This window comes from Passer domesticus, chromosome 2 (genome assembly GCF_036417665.1).
Source record: "Passer domesticus isolate bPasDom1 chromosome 2, bPasDom1.hap1, whole genome shotgun sequence".
In the NCBI taxonomy this organism is placed as follows: Eukaryota; Metazoa; Chordata; class Aves; order Passeriformes; family Passeridae; genus Passer; species Passer domesticus.
In genome coordinates, this window is record NC_087475.1 from 49,937,289 (window position 1) to 49,948,147 (window position 10,859).

The 10,859-nt window shown below is 39.1% G+C and overlaps 1 protein-coding gene and 1 long non-coding RNA gene across 3 annotated transcripts in view; both read right to left on the reverse strand.

Moving 5' to 3' along the window:
* The window catches only part of SCEL (sciellin), a 137,434-nt gene that overhangs the window by 80,407 nt on the left and 46,168 nt on the right, over window positions 1-10,859 (reverse strand). The window lies entirely within an intron of this gene.
* LOC135295408 (uncharacterized) lies at window positions 2,585-7,456 on the reverse strand. Its single transcript, XR_010357490.1, has 4 exons — window positions 7,296-7,456; window positions 6,572-6,685; window positions 5,081-5,242; window positions 2,585-4,544 (listed from the first exon to the last, which is right to left on the reverse strand). It is a non-coding gene; the product is annotated as an uncharacterized LOC135295408 (long non-coding RNA).

Here is a 10,859-nt window from a genome sequence, read left to right on the forward strand (position 1 = left end):
TGGTATCCACCCAGCCAAAACCTGGAAATGACTCAATGATAAAACCATCTCAGGGCCTGCTCCAATAAGCACTATGGGTGGAAGCAAGCCAGCTCCCACCACCTCCACCTGGCCCAGCCTTCAAACCCCTTCCTAGCAGGCAGCAAGCTGTCATAATACATAACTCCTTATGCAAACACACCCTTGGCATCCTGCACAAATACACCAGTGTTTAAGATGCCTGGGAGTAAGTGGCTGCAAGGGATAGCTGCTGCATCTGTCATATCCCAGTGCTATAGATAGGGCCAGGCTGCTCGAGGGGGCGTGCAGCAAGTTGTAGAACACAATTCACTGATTGAAGAAGTGGGAATCCATCCTTAGAGCAGGTGGTGGGACCAGCACAGACACAATCATCCTTTCCCTGCTGAATCCTTTCAGACAGAGGTTGTGTGCAAGCCAAACCCAGAGAAATTGCAACTGAGAAAAGTCTGGTTATGCCAACTATTGAAGCTTATTTGAAGCTCATTTCCTGCTAAGTCTCAGCTTGAGAGCTAGTATCAGCCAGTCATGCACTGAATGCCCTACTTACTTTACTTACTTGACTATTTTGGGGGGGGGTGTTGTTTGTTTTTATTTTAACCACTGATAGAGCCAGTGCTGAATGCTGTAGATCAGGTTTGGTTAACCAGCATTGCCTTGGGGCTTCATGCTGTGTACAGATTCCTGCATGCACACCCTACTTTTTCTTGTTTGGTGACTCCTCCCAGATTCATTGTCCACTTTCACCCCAATGTCTGTTTCTATTTTCTGTCCTTCTTGTGGTTCTGTCCAGATGCCTTATTATCTGGATTTTCTAGAATCTGCAAACAATTTTGTTATTTTTTATTTGTTTTTGTTTTTTTTTTTTTTCTTTATGTCAGCTCTGTGATTACCTGCAACCTATTGCATAAGAACACAAACACATAGTTCAAGGCTTGGGGATTTTCTTTGATCATTAACAACTATGATTAGAATGATAACTCTGAACTCTACACAGGACAAGTAGAGTTCTACATCATCAACATGCAATAAATTGCTCAAAAGTGGCAATCTTTGTAGTTTTGTGAGTTATTATTCAAATAAAGTGACAATTTATTGAAAATTGCTTTTGGAATAAATATTTAAATTAATAATTTATACTTATTCAAGTAGTTTATTAAAATTCACATAAGAACGATAATATTTTATGCCTTTTACCCAGTATTTTTTTCCCAGCAAACTTTTTTCTCTGGCAATTTTTCTCCACTCATAGAACCAATTAAGTACTGGTTTAGATATTGCTCACCATATTTCTTTGTTCTACAGACATCTCTCTCAAAATCTGATGACCTTATAATACTATAACTGATAAACTCTTTTCTTCTTATATTTATTATTAAATATAAGTATTTTCCTAAAACTGGATAGATTTTTTTTCACCAAATAAAATTATCATAAAAAGTACATGAAGAACATAATTATTTAATGGATATTTTAATATATATATTCTAAACTTGTTCTCTAATCTATTTAACAAAGCCCTTTTCATGATGGTTTCTTATCCAGTGGTGGTCAAATTATGTGAGATGCATCTACAAGAAAATTATTTGTTACAAAATCATTCTTACTCTAAGTGTGCTATAATCAAAGCCTACTGACACTTCTTTCATTCCTCATCCATTTCATCTTTCCCAAGACAACTTCTCAGCCAGGCTTTACTTTCACTTCACATTTTATCAACACTGCACACGGCCCTATTACTCTTTCCACCTTGCACTATCTCTTTGTACTTATATTGGCCAGTCAACAAAAATCCCTGGAGTGGCAGCAGGCTCCTGCTGACCTCCTGTGTTGGTGGGTTCAAAATTAGGCATGAGCCACACACGAGCCAGCAGTGCACCTTGGCAAGAGATGCCGAAGATGGCTGACATCATCCAGAACTGTATTAACAGCAGAAAAGCCAGCATTTCTTAGGTCACATGAATAATAGTGTCCAGTTTTAGGTGTTGAGTACGGTAAGCAGCAATAAACAGGGATGAGTTCAGCAGAGGCAGCCAGGATGATTGTGGCTGGACCATTTGTCCCATGAAGCAAGGCTGTGGGACTGAGGCTTGCTCAGTCAGGAGAAGAGATGGCTTTGGGGGGACATGACAGAAGCCCCCAGTACCTGCAGGGATGTCAGTAAAGAGGTGGAGCCACAGTGAGAAAGTGGTGTGAGGCTGAGAGGCAGCAGGCACAAATTAATGCAAGAGTGGTTCAGAGAGGATATGAAGAAAACCTTTCTTCCCATGAGTGCTGTCAGGAGGAGCAGGTTGTGCTGAGAGGTTACACCATCTCCATTCATGGAAGAGATGACTGGATAAATCCCTGAGCATCCTGGTCTGACCTCAGAGCTGGTCATGATTTCAGCAGGAGGCTGGGCTAGACCTCCCAAGATCTCTCCTATCTGAATTATACTGCAATTCTGTGGTTACAAGGATTGCCTGCAGAGCAGCATTAAATATCACATAATACAATTGTCATAGATCCCCTTATTAAAAATTGTTCAGATTAAGCATTCTGGTTAGCACAAAGACTGCATTTCATCACTTGTAACAGTCATAGCTGATGGTGAGATCTAAAGCTCCAGCTCATTTCATATACTCTTTGCTATTGTGTAGAGACACTAGAGCACATTCATGCTCTTGTTCTTTGCCTTCTGTCTCCTAGCAACTCCATCTGCTGCCTTATTTTGAATGTTGGAAGTACAAGTCAGATTGATTTTTTCTAGTTGGGAAAAAGCTGCTCCTTCCCTGATTCCAACATAGCTTAACACATAGTTTTCTATTTAAGATGCTGGAGTGCCTTTTGGACAAGGAAAGATGATTTCATCCTGCATTCTGTCATGACAAGAACCTCTTTTCCACAGATCTAGGCCACTTCTTTACCCATGGATTCTTGACCACGTAGGAATTTCGGTGACTATTAGTATTGTCAGTTGTCTGCAAAAATCATTAATCCACCTTTGGTTTGAGGGAATTATTCTGTTGGGTTTTGTTATTGGTTATTGTTTGGTCTTTCATGAGCTATAATTAGACATTCTTGGCATCCATATTTCACACAAATCTCTTACTCATTCCCTGGCACATGACATATTTCCTTGCCAATGTTTGTGGAGCACACTGTGAACTGAGTGGCGCTGAGAAGTACGTAATAAAAGTGCTTATCCTGTACATGCCTGTCAGCTACACACCCGTTAAATTTAACTCATCCAGCTCCACTGTGATATTTTTATCCTTCACAAGTGATTAACCATCACAGCAACATAATCTCTAATCCATCCAATGGATAAAAGTATCAGGTGATGGGTAGAATAAAGGAGGGGAAAATCAGTCTACACATAGAGGATGTGAGAATGCCTCAAGAGAGCACCAAAATATTGCAAAATATTTCACCTTTCTTAAAACATTTGATTATTTATAGGTGGAGAAGTGACTTTTATTAACAAAGTAACAAACTGAAACCTAAGCCTTCTTTGTAGCCTACAGAAAAATCGTGATTATTTTAATGTATCTTCAATAGAAATGGAGCCAAACTTTTTGTTTTAGAGGTCTCTGGTTCCTTAGTCTGATTTTTTTCCTGCTTCAATAGCTTCATTCCTTTCCATAGCTGAAATGTTTATGTCAGTCATCTCTCCAAAGCTCCCTCATCGATCTTTGCAACCGCTTCAGGCATTGCCTTTTCTGATATTAGTAAGATATACTGTTGGGCTGCTCATTTCTGGAGTGGAGTCTGCTCAAAATTTGAAAAGGTGAGAAAAGTGGGAAAAAATAGTCTGACGTTAATGCATTCAGGTTGGATTGTACCCTAAAACAGAATCTGAAGCAGGAAAACAGCAAGGGCAAAGACTACAAAGTATCTTTTGGTAAACATTCAAATGAATTTGCAGCTTTATAAATCATCATTCCTTGGACTCTCTCTTTTGACCTATAGGACTGAGCTGTGACCCTGAAACCAAATTGGTGTAGTGATTGTAGGAGTTTTAAGAGAACAGATTAAAAGGAAATGCAATCGTCAAAGTACATAACAATACAGGGGGCTTCCCTTGTACAACACACACTGTTTAGCTGTAGCATAGCCAAATTATTTAATTTGACTCCTTTATATATTATTCTTCATGTAGAAAGGTGAGTTTCAAGAAAACCCACACAGCAATGGTGTCCAGGATATTAATATTTAAAACATTCCCAAGCAATAGCTAATGGCCCTTGGTTAAACAACACATATGATCATTCTGCTGGTATATAGGTGAGGTCATCAGCTATAAAACCCCACCTCATTCCCAAATTCCCATGTGGAAAAAAGGCAGAATGTAGCCCACCAGCCCTTTCGTCTCCCTGGAATCTGTTGAGGCTGTTGTGAACAGCACCAAGAATCGGCCAATTTAACAGAGCAAAAATATGATGATGAGTTTATCCTCCCAAACATTTTGCCCACAACAAAATAATAAATAGAAAATAAACATAGAACACACTGGCTGTTTGTGTTTATTTCCTCTGTAGTTGCCCCTGGAAACAATAAAATTAGCATGTAAAAAAGTATAATAAGATAAATATTGATTTTATTTGACAAAGAATACATAGTTTTGAAAATTTTAAAAATAGCTGGGGAAAAAAAAAGAAATAAAAATTATGATCTTTTTAAGATTTCTATTTTAATTTGCACAGCTGCAGTCTTCTGTCATAGTGAACTAAAAGAACCAGGCAAAAAAATACCAGGCAACTGACACTTAAATCATATATGTCTTCTAGTTTGCAGCTCAGCATCTGCTGCATCATTTCTTAGATTTCAAAGAGGGTGGGAAAAGAGACCAAGGATAAGAAAAATGCATCTTTTCAGCTGAAAGCATGTATTTTTCAGTGACAAAGGACTACAGGCCATTATCCATTGTTATTACAAAATAGAGGGGCACTCTGAAACTCTCATTTTAATTTAAAGAAAAATCTACCTCTACAATAGCAATTTGAGGAGAGAGGATGGTTACAGGAGAAAGAAACTTGACTCAACCATGTCAAATTTTCATGTTCAGGAAAAATGAACATACCTATTTTTCCAAAAGAAGTAATGTTACAGTGCAGAGAAGCTGTTTCCAAGGAGGGGTAACACCTTCAGGTATGTCCAGAAACCAGCTCAGGGAAATTGTTGCCTGTTGTACTCTGCACTAGTTTTTAGTGCCAGAGAGAGTTCTGACTTCAAGGATTTCTTCCTTAAAATGAAAGGGCCAGATTCTTCTCAGACACATACAGAAATTAGGGGAGAAACACAATAGAGTAATACAAGTACTGAAGCAAGGAAAGGATAAGAGACAAGAGCTTCAACGTAGCTTTATTTATCACCTTTTCATTGAAAGGAATTAGAGCTAATTAGCCCAGCTTGTAGCAAAATTAAGATACTCCATGCATATCCTATTTAGCCTCTCTATTATCTTTCCCTACTTTCTCTCTGTATTTGTCAGAGCTTCTATAAAGGAGCGTATTAGATGACTTTGGCCCACATCACTAGCAAAATCAGTATTTATTTATTAGTTTAGAATCAGATCAAAATACTGTAGCTCCAAAACAAACAAACAAACAAAAAAACCCCAAAACAAAAGAAAAAACAAACAACAACCAAAAAAAAAAAAAAAAAACCAAAACATTTGCCACAGAGAAAGCCAAACTTGAGCAGCCAGTTCATGCCAAGGCAAATAAATCCCCAAATTCAGCAATCAATTATGTTTCACAAAACAAACATATCCATAGACTAGAGTTTAGAGACTGGCACTCAGCACCAAAATGGGATGAAGTGGTGAGGTTCACTTCCCATACTGGTGTTCATGGGCTAACCATGGGGGTGCTGCCAAGCCCTAACTAATCTGATGTGGTCAGAGTACCAGCTGTCATGAAGTTTTAGGGAAAAACTGATTAATCTGCTGGAGGGAAAGAATGGAGATGCTTTTTCTTCCTCCAAACTTCCCACTGAAGGGCAATAACCTTGTTTGGCAGTTCTTTGAGTTGAACAAGCAGAGGTGTGGTCACAGCTGGAACAAGTGGCTCCTTCCAGTCAGGATTCACCACTGGGAAATGTTTGCTTGTTCTTACAGATTAAAGGCACATCTCAAAAACCTGGGTTTTAAAGTTTCCTGTTTCTTAAAGTACATCTGAAGGGTAATGAGCTGTGTTAGCTGTACTCTCCATGTTCCTCATAACCATTTCCATTTTTCAGCCAGTAAGAAGGTTTTACTGGAAAGAGAATACTCTCCATTCTTCCTGATTAATATTTTTTACATTGAATAAAACAAATAACTTGTGACAGGGAGTGTCAGCACACAAATGAAGCCTGCTGTCCAGTTAGGTTTATTACTCTGGTTCCTAGATTAATTCAAGTACTTCATGCAGGGTCATGTTAATAACTTTTTTAAGATACCTTTCCCCCATGTGTCTTACTAACCAGCAGCTGTAACAGCTCTTTTCCTGACTTGATGAGGTTTTATGCTTCCCCCTTAAAAGCCCTGATTCTATACACACATGCACACACAAACACATGACAGAAATACCTCTCCTGGTGTACATGGTGCTCTCCTCCCATGGTGCTACAGAGTGAATTCCCTGGCCAGCAGTGTCTTTGCAAGGCACATTTTGTAACAGCACATTTTTCTGTGAATGCAGCCCTGGTGTAAGAACATAGTTAGGTGCTTTTCAAAACATTAGTCGTGTTGCTTGGTTGCAACACACAATATTTAAGAACTGGACAAAACAGACTTAAGTAACCTGGTGCAAAAAAATAATCTAAAAAAACCCCTCCAGCCTACCACATAACCCCTGTTCTGGACAAATACAGATGAAATGCTAATAAAGATACTATTTTTGCCACAAAAGTCAATAAAACAAGCTTTCCCCATTACAGCTCATTGACAATTCACCCAGTTTGAACAGTAGACACAAAAACTTTATTCCTAAAAAAGGTTACTTTGCACATTGATTTGAAAATTCAATTTTGTGTTAAACACAATTTCAAAACACATCTGAGAGTTTTTGCTCCCAGTATATCAGGACTTATTATTCATCCTCTTATGATATGTCTCCTGTCATTAAAAAGAATGCCTGGGAATAAGAATTCACTCCTGCAGTGCTAAATAAATACCATCATTAAGGAATCTAAGATACTCAGCTTCAACAGCTCACTTTTATAGCAGTAATTTACTAGGTTTTTCTTATGACATAGCAGTATACTATACACTTAACAAGGATGTTCATAATCATTCAAATATTGAGACAAACCTCTGGCTGTTGCTATGATACAGCACTCCTTTTACATTCCCATTTAGGTTAGAAGAACATTTGCTCTGCTGTTTACTACACAAAAGGCGAGACAAAAAAAGAAAAATCTGTGGTTTATTTCCTCTCCTATTTAAGGATGATTTAAAATGACTCACAATACCTCTCACCCTGCCTTTTGTTAGAATTACAGGGCTCAGACATCACATTGGATAACAGCATTGAGTGTCCCAGCTGATTGCTTTTAGCCTAATTACTATAACATTGAAAATTAATAAGAAATATCACATGTAGACTCATATGATGCAATTAACATCTCTGATAAGGAAACAGCCCAGAAACAGTTACTAATGGTTCTAATTTTCTCTTCCCTTTGTTCCCAACCCAAGACTTAAAAGGAGCTAGTAAAGGGGGAATCATGATGTTGCCAGGTGCGAAGCTTGTTATTGAGATATTTTGTGGGCATTGCAGATGACGTGGAAAAATTGACAAGGAGAAAATTATTGAGTGGGGAAGATAAAGAAGGGTCAGCTAAGGTGCTGCTCTTTTCTTCTTTTCACTTTTCTTATCATTGCATTTGAAGTTCTTGCCCTGTGGTTTCAAGTAGGTTCTGGTACTGGCTCTCCTGCATCTCAGAATATTTCAAGCCCTGGTTGGGGCTGAAGGGACCTCTGAGTTCCTTCAGTCCAACCCCCTGCCAAAGCTTGTCTACTTAGAGCAGGCTGCACACGTTTGTGTCAAGGAGTTGGTTTATATGTCTCCAGAAAAAGAGACTCCACAATGTCTCTGGGCAGCCTGTTCCACTGCTCTGGTACCCTCAGTTTAAATAAATTTGTCCTCATATTCACATGGAACTTCCTGTGTTTCAGTTTGCACACCTTTCCCCTTGTCCTGTCACAGCACCAATGAAAAGAACCTGGCCCCACCTTTTCAACCTTTCCCTTGAAGATGTTTGTATACAATGATAAAATCCCCTCCTCAGTCATCTCCTCAGGCTAGACAGAGCCAGCTCTCTCACAACAAAGTTGCTCCAATTCTCTAAAATAACCCTCCACTGGATCCTCTTCTCATTCCTTGTCTTTCTTGTACCAGGGAGCCACAAAATGAACATATGACATGACACAGTATGACAAATGGACACATGACAAATGGACACAATACTCCAGATCTGGCCACACCAGGGCTGAGCAGAGGGGCAGGATCACCTCCTTCATCCTTCTGGCAAAGCTCTTTCTAATGCATCCCAGGATACCACTGGCCTTCTTGGCCACAAGAGCACACTGCTGGCTCATGGACAGTTTGTTGTTCACCAGGACCCTCAAGTGCTTCTCTACAAAGCTGCTTTCCAGGACAGATTATCCTGCAGCTACTTTATGCCAGGACAGATTGTTTTGTCTGTTCCTGGGTGGACATAGAGTTGCTTTACCCTGGAAAATGTTGTCTCTTTCCATACAGTCTTTTGTTCGACCTGAGGAATATATGCCTACAGCTATATGGTGCCATTCTGACTTTGCTGTGCTTTGCATCCTTTCCTTCTTCCATGGAACAGCCTTACCTCTTTTGCTTTTTTGTACAATTTGAGAGACTCTGGAGGGTAAAAAGAGGTAAGCAACATGGTTATCCAGGCCATCACAGGAATGAGAAAAGTCTGAAGGAGAGCAGTGGCCATAGACAGGAATAAGGGAGTTTCATTTTCACAGCATGACATACCTCTTTTCTCTTGTTATCTACTGGCCCTACCTGTCATTTCCTTAGAGCCTTACAGATCTTCCTCTCTCATCTCTTATCCCCATGGGATCCCACCACTTTCCTAGAAACCTGCTTCTCTAGAAAAAACTTGTTGCTGACACAAGATTTGAGTTAGTTCTGGTCCTTAGCCAGAAGGGAAGTGGTGGCTTTGGAGATAAGGGAGTGAAAGCTCTAACAAAAATCACAGTGGAGAGAGGTCAAGACTGGTCATATAACTGCCCTGATCATATGGTGGTCATGTGCAATTCCAAACTCCCTGTTGGATGGGGATTAATCCCTGAATTATATTGGCAGGAGGCATTGTATGTGCCTGTGATAATCTCAGCTACAGGGCATTGTTGGAGCTCTTTGTGTAAATATAGAACTAAGTATTTCAACAAGAGCATCAACAAATACGAGGACACTTAAAATACATAGGAAATAATCCCAGGCAATGGATGAAGACTTCTGTAGGTGTAGCAGTGCAGCCACATGCCATATGTTCATACTTTCAGAACAAAAGTGCTGTCTAAAATGGAGAAATTTCTGGTGTAACTATTCTGGCATATCAGTATTAGCAATGGGTTGTTACACTGGTCTGATTATATCCCACCACAAATACACTGAATTTTCCTGTGTAAACAAGCCTTACAGAGGAAAGTGCAGTGTCTTTCATTATTTCCTGATGAAAGACTGAGATATAAAAAAAGCAGTATGCACAATCTGCCCTTTGAAAGGAAAACAGCAATTCTGAGTGTCCATCTTCCTCTCAGGCAAACACAAAGGAGTTGAAGGCAAGCCTGTTGTATGTCTGTTTTAGTGCTCTCTGCCCCTCATTTAATTAATGCACAGCACTGAGGAAGAGCTAAATTCTGCTTGTTTTACTCAGGCAAGTGATGCCATTGACTTGAATTAAGCTACCTGGAGGATTAGAAGTAGAAAGATTAAGACCTCAGAGTAGCAAATTCATTTCACTCTGTTTTCAAATGCAAATAGTCGCCTCTCAGCTTGATTAATCTGTTGGTTATTTAGTACAATGAGGCTCTGATTCTGCTCCCTGATTTTGTCTCCTAGGCTGCTCTCTTCCACAAACATACTCAACTTCCATAGAGTCATTGAGATGGAAGTGGAACAGTAAGTCCTCTGCAATTTTTAAAATATATACCAATATATATTGATGCATAAATATATCTCAAACTAGACAGAAAAACTTTCTCATAGAGAATTTGTTCCATTAGTTGAATCCCTGAGCTTTCAGTTTGCAACATGGTTTTATACCTATTTTATCTCTTATGTGGACAAATTTTTCTCACCTCCTGACCTCACTGTAATACTGAGGGAGAGACACTGACTTGATAGGAAATATAGGAAGTCTCACATTATCTTACAACTGATGCCACTATCCTATGAAACCACTTCATAGCTGCTTTCATTAGAATGTCTTCAGCAAGCTAAATAAATTACTCAATAATAGCTCATCTGTAACCAAGAACACATTTTGATCAGAAATGCAATTTTAATATGCAATCTGTCATTTTAACATATATATAACGGGGAACCGCTGACAGATTACTGTTGCTTTTATTTATATTATTTGAAAGATCCAGTACACGAGACTGTTCCTCTGTTTATCAGAAGCCTCACCATATCTTGAACCAAGTTATTCCTAATTGTACAATGCATACCTTAACCTCTACAGCTATGCTGAATCTTTCAAGAGCTTCTTTTTGACAATGTATTTGGTTTGTCACTAAACCTATGTTTTATTTGTCACTAAACTTTTCTACAAAAAAAAACCCAAAACCCAAATAAAACCATTGGGTCAATGTTATAATTCCT